This window comes from Amphiura filiformis, chromosome 4 (assembly GCF_039555335.1).
Source record: "Amphiura filiformis chromosome 4, Afil_fr2py, whole genome shotgun sequence".
Taxonomy (NCBI): domain Eukaryota; kingdom Metazoa; phylum Echinodermata; class Ophiuroidea; order Amphilepidida; family Amphiuridae; genus Amphiura; species Amphiura filiformis.
The window spans coordinates 78,280,576-78,293,377 of NC_092631.1; the positions used below are offsets into that span (position 1 = coordinate 78,280,576).

Consider the following 12,802-nt stretch of genomic DNA (forward strand, 5'->3'; position numbering starts at 1 on the left):
CTGAATACAATTTACGGTAACTCTCAAATCTTGGGTTACATTGATTTAAATGTTTGCTGTGACGTCAATATTTAGTCAATTGCTACAAATGATGTGTCAAAATGTGCAAAAATAAATTCTGCTTCCAACGCATTATACAGATTTGTAATACAATTACTCGTTTGTGAATAATAGTCATTATTTAAGGGGGGTTAGTTACTTTTTTTGAGATGTTTATTTCAGAAGTTATGTTGAAAGGGGATCATTGATATACGAGTATTATGAATATTGCTTCACATAAAGCCTAGTATGCCAACCCTAAATCATGTCATGCCGACATAACGGCAAAATAACTTTTCTGTGGACCTGGCAGCGCTTTCTTTCAAGTTGGGATGAACTGATGATATTGTTGATTTACTTAAATGTTAACCTTTAACACTTGATTTGACAGAACTTTAAACGCTTGTATAGTCAGTCATCTCTGACGGAGAGTTCCGCGTAAACGCGCGGTTTTTTTTACCGTATTGGATGCCTTGACGGTATTAAATGGGGCTACAAAATCCTTATAATTTCAAAATAATTGTATAGCGTCTTGCATGTTCTTGTATGGATTTTGAAAGCATGTCTCATTATTGTGATAATATTTTGGTAAAAAAGTTTGAAACTTATCGAAAGTAAACGTCCTTCAGCAAAATAAAACGATTTTGCTTTAAGGTGCACAACCCCACGTAAAGCCTACCATCGGCCGATTGTACCAAAAATAACAGATCGAAATACAACTCTGGCATAGTTAAGTGTATTATCACTGGAGGCATGGACATGATGGAAGATAATAATTATACCGATATAAAATGTGACGATTTAATAATACATCAATGACAAGTGTATTTTATGACCTGTTTGATCAAATCAGTATAATAAAAAATAAAAAGGTGTGAGGATGATTTTCCACTCTGACGTTTCACGCTGTTGATTTATTTTTGCAGTTATGCAATAAGGTCCTTCACATTAAATTCTTAGTTTACTGTTTAAGACTTTGAAGGCTGAGATTCAGAACAATCCCATTCCCATAGATCAAGGATCATCAAGTCGGAATGTCGTCGACCAAACGGTTATAAGGGGTGGTGTAATAATTATGTGTACCCCGGTGGTGAATTATAGGGGTGGGGCAAAGGTTTTTGGCAGGCCAAAAGGGGGGGCAAGCATTTTTGGCAGGTTGAATGGGGATCAAACGATTTTGGCAGGTCGAATTAAAGGAGGGCAAGTTTGGCACAGATATTTTGGGCACCGTTTCTATACGCCCTAAAAAGGTGTAGCAAACACGTTCAAATATATGCAAAATTTCCTAATTGGCCTAAAATGAAATCATTGTTGCAGAGAGAACTTTAACCATGATAACAAGTCTGGATAATTATAGACCTATTTCGAGGTTCATTTTGTACCCACATTTGTCATTTTGTGACATCATCTTCACTGATGTTTTCTCAATCTGAATGACATCCGGTATTGATTACACGAGCTGAGCTATATTCAAAAGGACGTGTCTTCTAGATTAATACGTGACAAATTATAGAGATGTCCTTTTTTTTTATAAATACATTTTGGAGTTGAGTGTTCTATCCAAGAATCGAATTTTGTCATGCCTATTTCACTAATTTGCTATTATATTGTATTTAATTGCGTCAAAACATTATCTGTTAACACAAGGATCGTCACGTCTAGCCCAAGACATTTTATCTTTCTCATAACACGCATAATAAGTTTCCATTTATTTATAAATAGCAAGTGATTTATTATAATGTATAGTCATGAGCAAAGTGATTATCTTTGGCCATCATTTATCATAAATTGCTTTTGACCTTTAAATACAACAATATTTTTCTTTAACCATCCTATTATGCTTGTTTGCACGAATCGTTGCTGTTGATATATCAGAACACAAAATGCAGATTAGATAACACGTAATCCGCATTGTTTTTTGTTTATTGCAGAACTTCAAAAATAAAGTAACAGCGTGAAACGTCAAAGTGGAGAATCATCCTCACACCTTGTTATTTTTTATTATACTTATTTGATAAAACAGGTCATAAAATACACTTGTCATTGATGTATTATTAAATCGCCACATTTTATATCGGTATAATTATTATCTTCCATCATGTCCATGCCTCCAGTGATAATACACTTAACTATGCCAGAGTTGTATTTCGATCTGTTATTTTTAGTACAATCGGCCGATGGTAGGCTTTACGTACGATGTATGCATTAAGTGGGGTTGTGCACCTTTAGGTACCTATAGTTAAAGCAAAATCGTTTTATTTTGCTGAAGGACGTTTACTTTCGATAAGTTTCAAACTTTTTTACCAAAATACTATAACCGCTATGAGACATGCTTTCAAAATCTAATAACATGCAAGACGCTATATATAACTATTATTTTGAAATCATAAGGATTTTGTTGTATATTACAATGATATATCAAATGGTAAATTCATAGATTTCAGGATGTTGTACAAATCTGATCAGTCATGTTTTTAATGCATCAGCATGATCAGTGGGATGTAAAATTGCATACTTTATGATACCGAGATCCTCAAATATTTACCGTACTAAATGGGAATTTTAAAAATTAACTTTGAAGCCAAAAGTAAATATGTTTATCTTATCAATATTATATTAAGTTCAACTGCAATGTCAATTATGACTAATTTGTCCAGTGTAAGTATGCTGAAGTTCACTACTCGTATTATGGCATATATCCTAAACTGGAAGAATGTCATACTTAATAGGCTTGTACCAAAAAGATCAAAGACTTTATCGCAAATGTGCGTGATATTTTGTTGAAGCAAAGGATCATATACTCATCCTCGTTAACTACCAGGCTTAAAAATGAGGATTCAATTTTGACATCTGCAGCTCATAAATGCAACTATTATTTTATGATTTGAAGCCTGTATGGTGGTACTAAGACAATGAGAAACACCGTGTGCCTTTCAAGCGAAGCAGCTTTATTTTAATTGACGCCCTGTTTTCTGCCAAAACTTCAAATGATACATACAGTGTACAATGAAACGTAGTTGAGTCATGTGGAAACACACTCGTTTCCTGATGTGACAAATGTAGAGATATGATTGAAGTATACTAATCAAGGCTATTCCAGTTGAAATCCTTACACCCTCTAAGGAAGACATGATCTCCCATAGGGGGTGTATTTTTCAAATGGAGCCGAGTCACCCATTCAGGCAATGAAATCCAAATTATAGCCCAATCATTGCCAATACGCCGCCTATTTTCTTATGCCAGCGGAATAGTTTAATAAGACATCTTCTCGTACATTAATTATTTTGGCCAAATCTTGTTAATTTGATTTAGTTGTTAACATGATTAATCCATAATGTAGCACCCTGTATAAATAAACGTGTCACCCTATATGTCGAACCGTGATGGTACAGTAAAGGCCACGACTTAAATACCGTGTAAACTCAACTCTTTCAAAATCAAATTGGATGTGCTAACTCTTTATGGAATCGGGTTGTCTTTTCTTTTTAAACACATTTGATTTTCACACTGTGCATTTTCGTTTTGAAGACATTTTTTTAAAACATTATTTGCCAAGACTGTTACTGCAATTGTTTTGAAAATGAGTAGTAATGGCAAGAATGATCGTTTTCCAGCTCGTCTAATAAATATAAGATAAATTCCAGGACGGGATCTTGTGTGTTAAGGGTGACATATCGCCAGTATCAGTGTTATACATGTTAATATATGTGTTGTTTAATTCTGTATTTAACGGTGCTAAGTAAACATAACAGTAAACTTTCGTCAGATGAAGTGATGAAGTCAGACATATCTGACGAAAGCTCCCATGATGAAGTCAGAGACACATCTGACGAAAGTTGGGCCACTCTGACTCACACAAGGACCGCACTGCACTGGTCATGCTGGTGCGGTGATAACCAATGACATACTCATAGAAATACTGTAACTTAATGTAGATTTTTAATTTCAGATTGAACTTCTTGAAGAAAATAAAATCGCAGCCAACATTTGACCATTTAATATCTGCCTTATTGGGTTAATCTATCGTCCTATTCCTAAGGACGTGCTTAAATTGGTTTAGTTGAGAAGGTAATATATTACGTATTTCTTGAGGCAACGTGTAGAAGGACGCGTATAACCATGATAATTATGAAAATGAAGATGTCAGAATGTCATTAAGGGCTCTGGTTGGGGCAAACTTCCCGGGCAAACTTGTACTGGTAACTGCAGAGGGGAAGCGACGAGTTACCCCAAATCACTGTGCCCGGTAATGACCGGACCGCCGAGTGCGAATGTGTATTTATTTTGGAAGGTTCATGTTAGTTTTAAATTTTGGGATGTTTTTCCCAAATTTGATATTTTTGGTGATATTTCAAGAAACGCCATGCCAGCTTTGGGCACATACTTTGTTATTGTTAATACAGTTTTTTTCCGCATACCTACGTTACCATTCGTTTTGGTGATTTACTTTATTATATTTTGTGACTGCATTTTGGTGTTTTCAATGCGTTTTAAGCTTACCGTGAAATTAACGCTGATATCTGGACATGCTCCTTTTAGAATTTCTGTCTGATGGTCGGTTATTGCAAACAACAGAATGCAAGTTGGCTCAGCATAATTATCGTATTCCTCTCGATGGGTCTTTTCATGATATAATTACTTTGAATTTATTGTAACAACATTTACCTCATAATTCAGGGTTTGTGGCTGCGTTCTGAAAAGCTGTAGTCTTCGGTGCTGTAATCTAAACACTAGCTAAACATGGTGTAGGACGGGGTATAAGTGTTTATGATTAGTTTAGATACAAATTCAAAGTGTGATAAATTGTAAACCGAAGGGTTTTTTGATGTGTTGGAAAATAGGTTTCTGAAAAAGTACATGTAGATATAATAACAATTTGGCTAAACGCCTAACGTGTTTACAAAGTGTTAGAGCTAGGGATTTACAGTGATCAACAGCAACAATAATACACAGAGAGATCTTTTTACATAACGTTATGCAAGTTAGAACCTCATAATAATTAAGTAAAATTTGCCTCGGAACTACGTATATTTACCAAATTATATAAAATTTTAATTAATTTGATAAAATTTTACACAACATACCGTTAAAAAATTTCTGTGTAACAATAATAGTTCCCCAGTTTAATGAACTATACAGAAAGCTATTTTCATTATAAAGTGCAATGGGACTCACGCGTCAACTGTAGTATTTAATGAATTTACAAATCATGTGCAGGCTGTATCAAAATGATTGGTAGGCCTAACCATCAGCTTTGTTAAATGTTGTCTAATAAAATGCCTGCTTCTCCTAAATTCAACATTTGATCCTCTTGAAATACATACAATTTATTTTTTACTGACCTTTTATGACACACATGTATCAAAAAGATGGATCCTATATACTGCATTTTGATGTGGCATTCTTCTCCATACTCATTGGATAATGATGGGTACCAAACATATTGATACACCCTGTATATAGTCTATGCACGTTTTGTAGATCATTAAATTTATTATTAGAAACCTACATGTAAATGGAACTCGTTCAAAATGTGGGTCGTCACATGAATGCAATGGATGTGCCAAGAGTCTGGTGGAAACATTGAGCTTTTCAAATTTCGGTTTTGCAACCTCATTAAATAAATTAAATCCTATACTTGAATATCGGAGTTAATTCATATAATTTGATTTTACTTGGTTTGTGTGCATTGTACTCCAACTGACCAATCACAATCATGAAGTAATTAGTCGCGCACTTAAAAACAAATCTCAGCATCACAAAAAGATGTGTCTGGTAAAGTAGTTATCTCATAACAGTTGATGACATACTTTAGTAGGTTTTTAATAAAATTGAATTGAATTGATATAGTCCGATCTGAATAGTTTTAGACATTAGATGTTAAACTCAAAATGAAGAGAGAAATCATACTTTTGATGACTGTTGTATTCAACAGTATAGTTTATAATTTGTTTAAACATTTATTCCATGAAAATATTCCATCCAAATAATTTATGATGATATAATTATTAACAAATTGTTGTTCAACACTTCGATAAATTGAAGATAACATGCTTTATTTAATTTTCCTGTCGATAAAAAGATTGTCACAACATTTCCTCAAATATATTCTATATAGCAACTTAGCATTTATGACAGATAAAATGTGCTGATGCTGAAGGTAAATGGTATATTTATGTGTACCTACTATGATAAAACATTCCTCTTGTGGTCATCTCTTTCAAATTAGCATACAATATCCCCAAAGGCATAAAACTTGACAATGAACTTTTTAACGATGTCTATCAATTTTGAGTGATAGCACAGACAATGATTCAACTTTGTGCTATGCCATTCGGAAGACCTCATCAAATGTATTTATAGTCTCCGACGCGTGCCTTTCATGATGTTTGACTGATGTATACGACATTGATGCAGTATGGTGAAGTTGGGGGGTGTTCAGCACTTTTTTTGCTGGAACTCATAAAAGGATAGTTATTTAGTCCAATAGGCCTACACCCCAACATCCTGTAACTATATTTAGAAATGCAATAATTATTAATAATTTCACATTGATCATAGACATGATAGATAGAACAAAATCAACAAATAGATCAGAGATAGAGTAAATAAAGGAATGATTAGGGACGCCCATTTGATTCTCAGGGGGGCATCCCACTTTAGGTCATTTTGAATGTTAGGCTATAAATGCCTAATATTTCACAAGTATGACACAAAAGTGATAGAGTTATAGCCATGGACACTCGGGCATGGACATGACGAACTCCTCACTAATCGTAACAAACTTATCCGTTAACTGGTCAGGAAAAAATGCTTTCCTTACCAGATTAGGCGCCATTCCAAAGTGTTTTCTGCATTCGGATATGACCCTTTTCGCATCTTTTTGTCAAAATACTCGGCATTACTGTACTGTTACTCAGTGGCTTTTAACGATCATCGCGCATCGCACTGTAATAGCAAGATGTGATTATTAGAAGTATGCGAAGATATGTGTGAAATTTTGAAGCTAATGGTAATTGTCTAATATTACCTTTTAATGTGTCATCACAGATGTTCCAATTTTGCCTTACAGATGTTCTGTTTCATGTTAGACATCATTAAATGGAAGAAAACTGAAACATCTGTATTAAATCATATTTCAATATTCAAGGAGTCAACTGACAGGAATGCAAAAGTCATGTGTAGAGTGTGTTGTCAAATGCCCATTTAAGGGTGTGTACTGTGTAGGTTACACAGGGATGCAGGTGTGGATGGGTGGGTGGTGTGGGTAGGTACGAGAAGCTGCACGCATTATGGGTAAATCATGTGTTTGTGCTTGGAAAAACAATGATATCTCTTAAGGGATCCAAAATGAGCGTTTATTGCGTTTCGACAGTATTTTTTGTGGGACATGAGAGCACCTCAGACCTATCGAATTGCATTCTGAATACGAAGCATGTCTTTCTGATATCAAATAATTTTCTTCTTTTTTAAATCACAATATAATACAAATTTTATGACAAATTATAAAAATTTGATATTTTTCAAATTTTGATATATAACAGTCCTCGAAGTAAATTATATAAATCTAATGATATATTCTTAAAGTGTATGTAGCAGGGAGGAAAAGCCGACGGTCAATTGAAAATTTTGACCTTTCATATTGAAGATATGGATTTTTTTTTCCAAAAGACCTAATTTTTTTGGTGTTTTGGGAAAAAAATCCATATCTTCAATACGAAAGGTCAAAATTTTCAGTTGATCGTCGGCTTTTCATCCCACCTACATACACTTTAAGTATAAATCATCAGATTTATAAAGTTTACTTCAAGTACTGTTAAATATCAAAAATATAAATTTTTAATGATTTGCCATAAAATGTGTATCAAATTGCGAATTTAAAAAATCAAAATTATTTGATATCAGAATGACATTCTTCGTATTCAGAATGCAATTCGATATGTCTGATGTGCTCTAATGTCCCAAAATAAATACTGTCCAAACGTTCATACCCCAGCCCTTAAAGATATGGTAAAACTACCTCGGTCTTGTAAAATGCCATCCACTGATTGCTAGTGTGGGTTCTTTGAGGGGGTATCTGTATGTTGGGGGAGGGTGGTGGGTGTGGTGCTATTGTGGGTGTGGTGTTTATAGGTTTACGTTCAATTAATTTGCTGTATATGGATTTACATTAACATGCATGGACATTGGCTTTTAACAACTGGGTCATGCAAATAAAAGATATAAGCGGAATAAATTGCTCTATTTAATTATGAAGAGTTTGTTTCCAAAGTGGATTTATCTATTTTGTATAGTTCTAAAAAATCAATGTTATTTAAAATAAGGAATGTGAACTTGTTTGATTAGGTTTATTTTCTCACTGATCCCTGATTTTCTGCCCAATTAAATGTACCATTAGCTGAAGCTTAAAACCAATCTGGTTTCGTTCTTTTATTTTCACTGTATTTCCTATTTGTATATTTTTCAGACACAAATGGATTTTTCCTTTTGGAAACAAGTCTATAAATCCAAGTGTTTAGGGTTTCGGCTTTTTAAGCACGGCAAGGTGTTTAATTTTTCATATACACCGTAACGGTATAGGACACCGAAACACCAAAGTAAACACAAAGTAAACACAAAGAGTAAACACATGGGAGTATTTGGATTCTAAACATTCAACATTCATTGTTCGGAAAGTAAATGCACATGTGTTTACTTTGTAAACATTTGGTGTGTTTACTTTCTAAACAATTTTGAAAGTAAACATTTTCAATGTTTAGAATCTAAATACTCTCATATGTTTATTCTTTGTGTTTATGTGTTTACTTTGTATTTACTTTGTTGTTTAGATGTTTAGGTATCCTATACCTTTACTGTGTAAATGAAAAATTAAACACCTTGCCGTGTTTAAAAAGTGTTACAGAGACGGAGAGACCCTAAACACTTGGATTTACAGTGTAGCATGTTTGGTCAATTGTCAGAAATCCACTCTACCAGAAACTTTTAATTTAGAAATAAGGTGCACCTGTAAAATAATGCCAAATCACACTGCAAACAGAAAACCGCATTTAAATACCTCTTAAACTTTTTGAATTGTAATTTTTGTTATTTTGTGAGAAACGTGTCTTTTAAATTATTTTGTACAGGACTGGAAATTCCTGTGACGTCATAGTTATTTCCGATGATCGTTGCATAAGGAATAACGGGTGTAGTTATATGTTACATTTCCTTTCAAGTATACTTATTGTTAATTTAGCAAAATAAGATGTCACTTACTAAAGGTCACCATTTTATTACCTAATTGGCTGCAAACTATAGCTATACATGTATTATTGTAATAGCTACAAAATTGACAAAGACCGTTGCTGTGGTGACCAGCAATTAAGAATGCAGAATATTACTAATATAAGATAAAAATATACATTTTAATCATGTTCTTGTACTTTGCAAAGGTTATTTTATATTACCATTTAAATGCAAATCAAAATAATTCGCTTTTGGTGAATGGAAATCATGGCATAATAATACAGAAGATTAATTATGAATCTGTTTTTGTTATATTGAGTATTTTCAAGTTAGTTTTCAAACAGATATAAATCTACTTCGTCGATACATACATGTTTTATCTGACAGAAGGACAAACATGACAAATGGTTATTTCAATGGCATATTTTTCTACATAATTGCATATTGAATATTACACAAAGCGCTTAAGGGTAGACAGGGTATTGTTGGTCGAAGCAGCCAAAAAAATCGATTTTTATTGTCTAAATCAATATATTAGTGAAAAATAACACTTTAATGTTTTGCAAAAGTTCATTCTACAAATCATATACTTTGAAAACTTGCTTAATTTATTGTTGTTAATGAGTTATGTACATTTTACAAAAGTGTTGTTGTTTTAGCCCTCTTTACAACATAACTCAAGAACCACAGGACCTATAAAAGCATTTCTGTGATATTTGAATTCTTCTACACGCTCGCAAGGAAATGAGCAATGCAATTTTTGCCGAAACTCACTACCATTCGCAATATGTTGTGAACTACCAAATCGCAACACTTTAAAATTGTGTATTACCTTAATTGAAGTTTTTTTTATAAATAGAAATAAAGAAACGCATTTATAAGACAATGTCCGTGTGAGTTTCAGTCTTTGGTCATGCAATGTATTGATGCATGCATGGATTGAAATATAAAGCTCACTAAACTCGTACACTGACGTATTGATTGTCTGTCCTCATCAAGCGAATTGCAATCGGTAATCAAAGTAATGTCTCACCTCCTAGAAACATTTTGTGAGAGAAGGAAGAAAAAACAAGTCTATGAAACCATGAAACACTGATTTTTGTTTATTCAACATGTTTGTTTGTTCGAATCAGTTACCACATACTCGAACATCCAGTTATTGTGGTATATGTGTGGAAAGAAAACCGGGGTGGAATTCTTCAAAATCATTTGTACATGTTGTACGGGGATGTGCCACGCAGACTTTCGGATGCTGACTCAACATGATCAAGACGTCCATTTCAAGGATAATTGACCATATTGACCATTGACATTTGGAGTTGTTCCAGACTTTAAATTTTTTTTCTGTAAACTCTATTCATCGGCTTTCTCTGACAAAGACCTCACAGATAGTTCGGATCAGAATAACACTCTCCTTTTTGTTGTGATTACTTCCTCTATCATTTGTTGCTCCTTTACAAAATGAGAAAAAAGTGTAAATTTCTGAGGACATTATACTATCTCAATATAAATATATTAATGCTTGATGGTCTTCATATCCAAGTTTGCACCTCATGAGAATCTCAAGAGTCTTCATTTGTATCTCCTTTACATGTTCACCATCAAACTAAATAAGATATTTTGTTTCTTTCTTTTTACAGTATATAAATTAGCCAATCTGGTCACTCAATGTCAACGTGAGGCGCCGTGTGAATGCAACTCGAACTGCACCGATTCCACAGGCTATAGTATTGCTGTTGCTATTGTCGATCAACTCAATACTGACGGGTACGTATACAATACGACATTTAAGGCATTTTTTCTTCTTCTTTTGAAACTTGACCACCCAAAAAAACCTCTTTCATACAATACGAATCTATCATAGGTTATCATTACATAGAAAAAAACCCGCCAGACCGACCGACCCTACTTGAAAGGTTCATCCGCCTGTTTGTTTGTTTGTTTTTTCGTCGCCTCAACAAACAATTTATTTTGTGTATCTTTACCCCATATCTACCGAAATAATGATTGTAGTCTATTATTTTGTAATACAGGGCCGGATTTACCATTGGGCATCTTCCATTTTAGCCGAAAAACATCATGTTTTGGGCCAAAATAAGGTACAAGACATCATGTTTTGGGCCAAAATAGGGTATAAAATTGCAATCGCGGGCCAATGTCCTAATAAAATCTAGGCTATGCTTGTAATCCCGATTGTAATGCTCCCGCCCAAACCGTCGATTTTATATCTAAACCAAAACTTGTCCACTTGAGTGCACATGCCTTCCTCACGATGCGTTTGGGGGCCTCCAAATTTTGGCCTGGCCCAGGGCCCCAAAAAGGTAAATCCGGTCCTGTGTAATGAACAGAATCCTTTCCAGGACTTTAATCTTTATGTGTAATGGATGCTTGGTCGTATCATCACTCAACCTATAAACGTCCGACAAATGGATTGTTTGACGAAGATATCGTCCAGGTGACGATGAGACTAGCGACACCATACACGTTAGAAGTAAGCTAATCAGTCTGCAGCATCAAATGCATTAATTTGAATTTTAAAATTCGTCAGGTCATTGCCATGGGCGCCGCCATAAGAATACAACCAAGTGACAGGTACCAGAATATACACACAAAATCACCACTTTGGGATTTTGGATATTAAAGCCATCATCATGATCATAGTTCGTTTAATGGTTTAATCGTTCAGTGTAATATGATTTAGGATCTTGGTCAATGATGGTGACAGTGACATCATACGTGTTCCCGAACCATCAGGTTGATGACACACTCCACAATGAGTTTCAATCAATGTTTCCTGACAGATGAAATCAGACAGTCTCCCTGGCATGAATCACACGTTAACTTGTCCATGTTGTCCATACATACATATCATTTTATTGTCATTAGGGCATGTGGATTTCCTTGCACCATAGACACTAACCACTAATTTGAAAATCGGTATCTGACACTCCAATAATCAATGACTTGCACTGGTTGCCTGTTGAACAACACATTGATTTCAAGATTCTCACTTCTGTTTTCAAAACACTATAGAGGCTGTATCAAAATGATTGGTACCCATCAATAATGATTACAGAAAAGCATGTCTCTTCATAATGCAACATTGGATACTCTCGTATCAATCATTTTGATACAGCTTGTATGGATTTGCACCGTCATCTCTCCGAACTTCTGCACATTTACATATCTAGTCGCACTGGACTTCGTTCAGCCAATCTTCATCTTCTACAGGAACCAAGATCTAACCACTCATTTGGCAACCATTCTTTTGTCATTGTGCTCCCAAACTTTGGAACCATCTTCCTATACTCATATTAGAAACTGCTCTACCTTGGACTCTTTTAAATCTTCGTTGAAAACACGTCTGTTTAATTACTTTAATATCACTTTTGCTGTTGACTTGTAGTGTAGAATGATTTTCATGGTATTTTGTATAATTTCTGTATTTGCGCTGTTCATCGTGCATGTTCTCCTTTGTTTTCATAATGGTTGTTGTCTTTAATACCCAGCATTCGACTTAACCACTTGCAGGCTTTGG

At 34.4% G+C, this 12,802-nt stretch overlaps 1 protein-coding gene across 1 annotated transcript in view; it reads left to right on the forward strand.

Annotated features, from left to right (window-relative positions):
- LOC140151462 (uncharacterized) overlaps positions 1–12,802 on the forward strand; it is a 47,711-nt gene that overhangs the window by 2,620 nt on the left and 32,289 nt on the right. Inside the window, exon 2 of the mRNA XM_072173813.1 lies at positions 10,905–11,031. The gene's annotated coding sequence lies outside the window, so the exon portion shown is untranslated. The remainder of the gene's footprint in view (positions 1–10,904; positions 11,032–12,802) is intronic.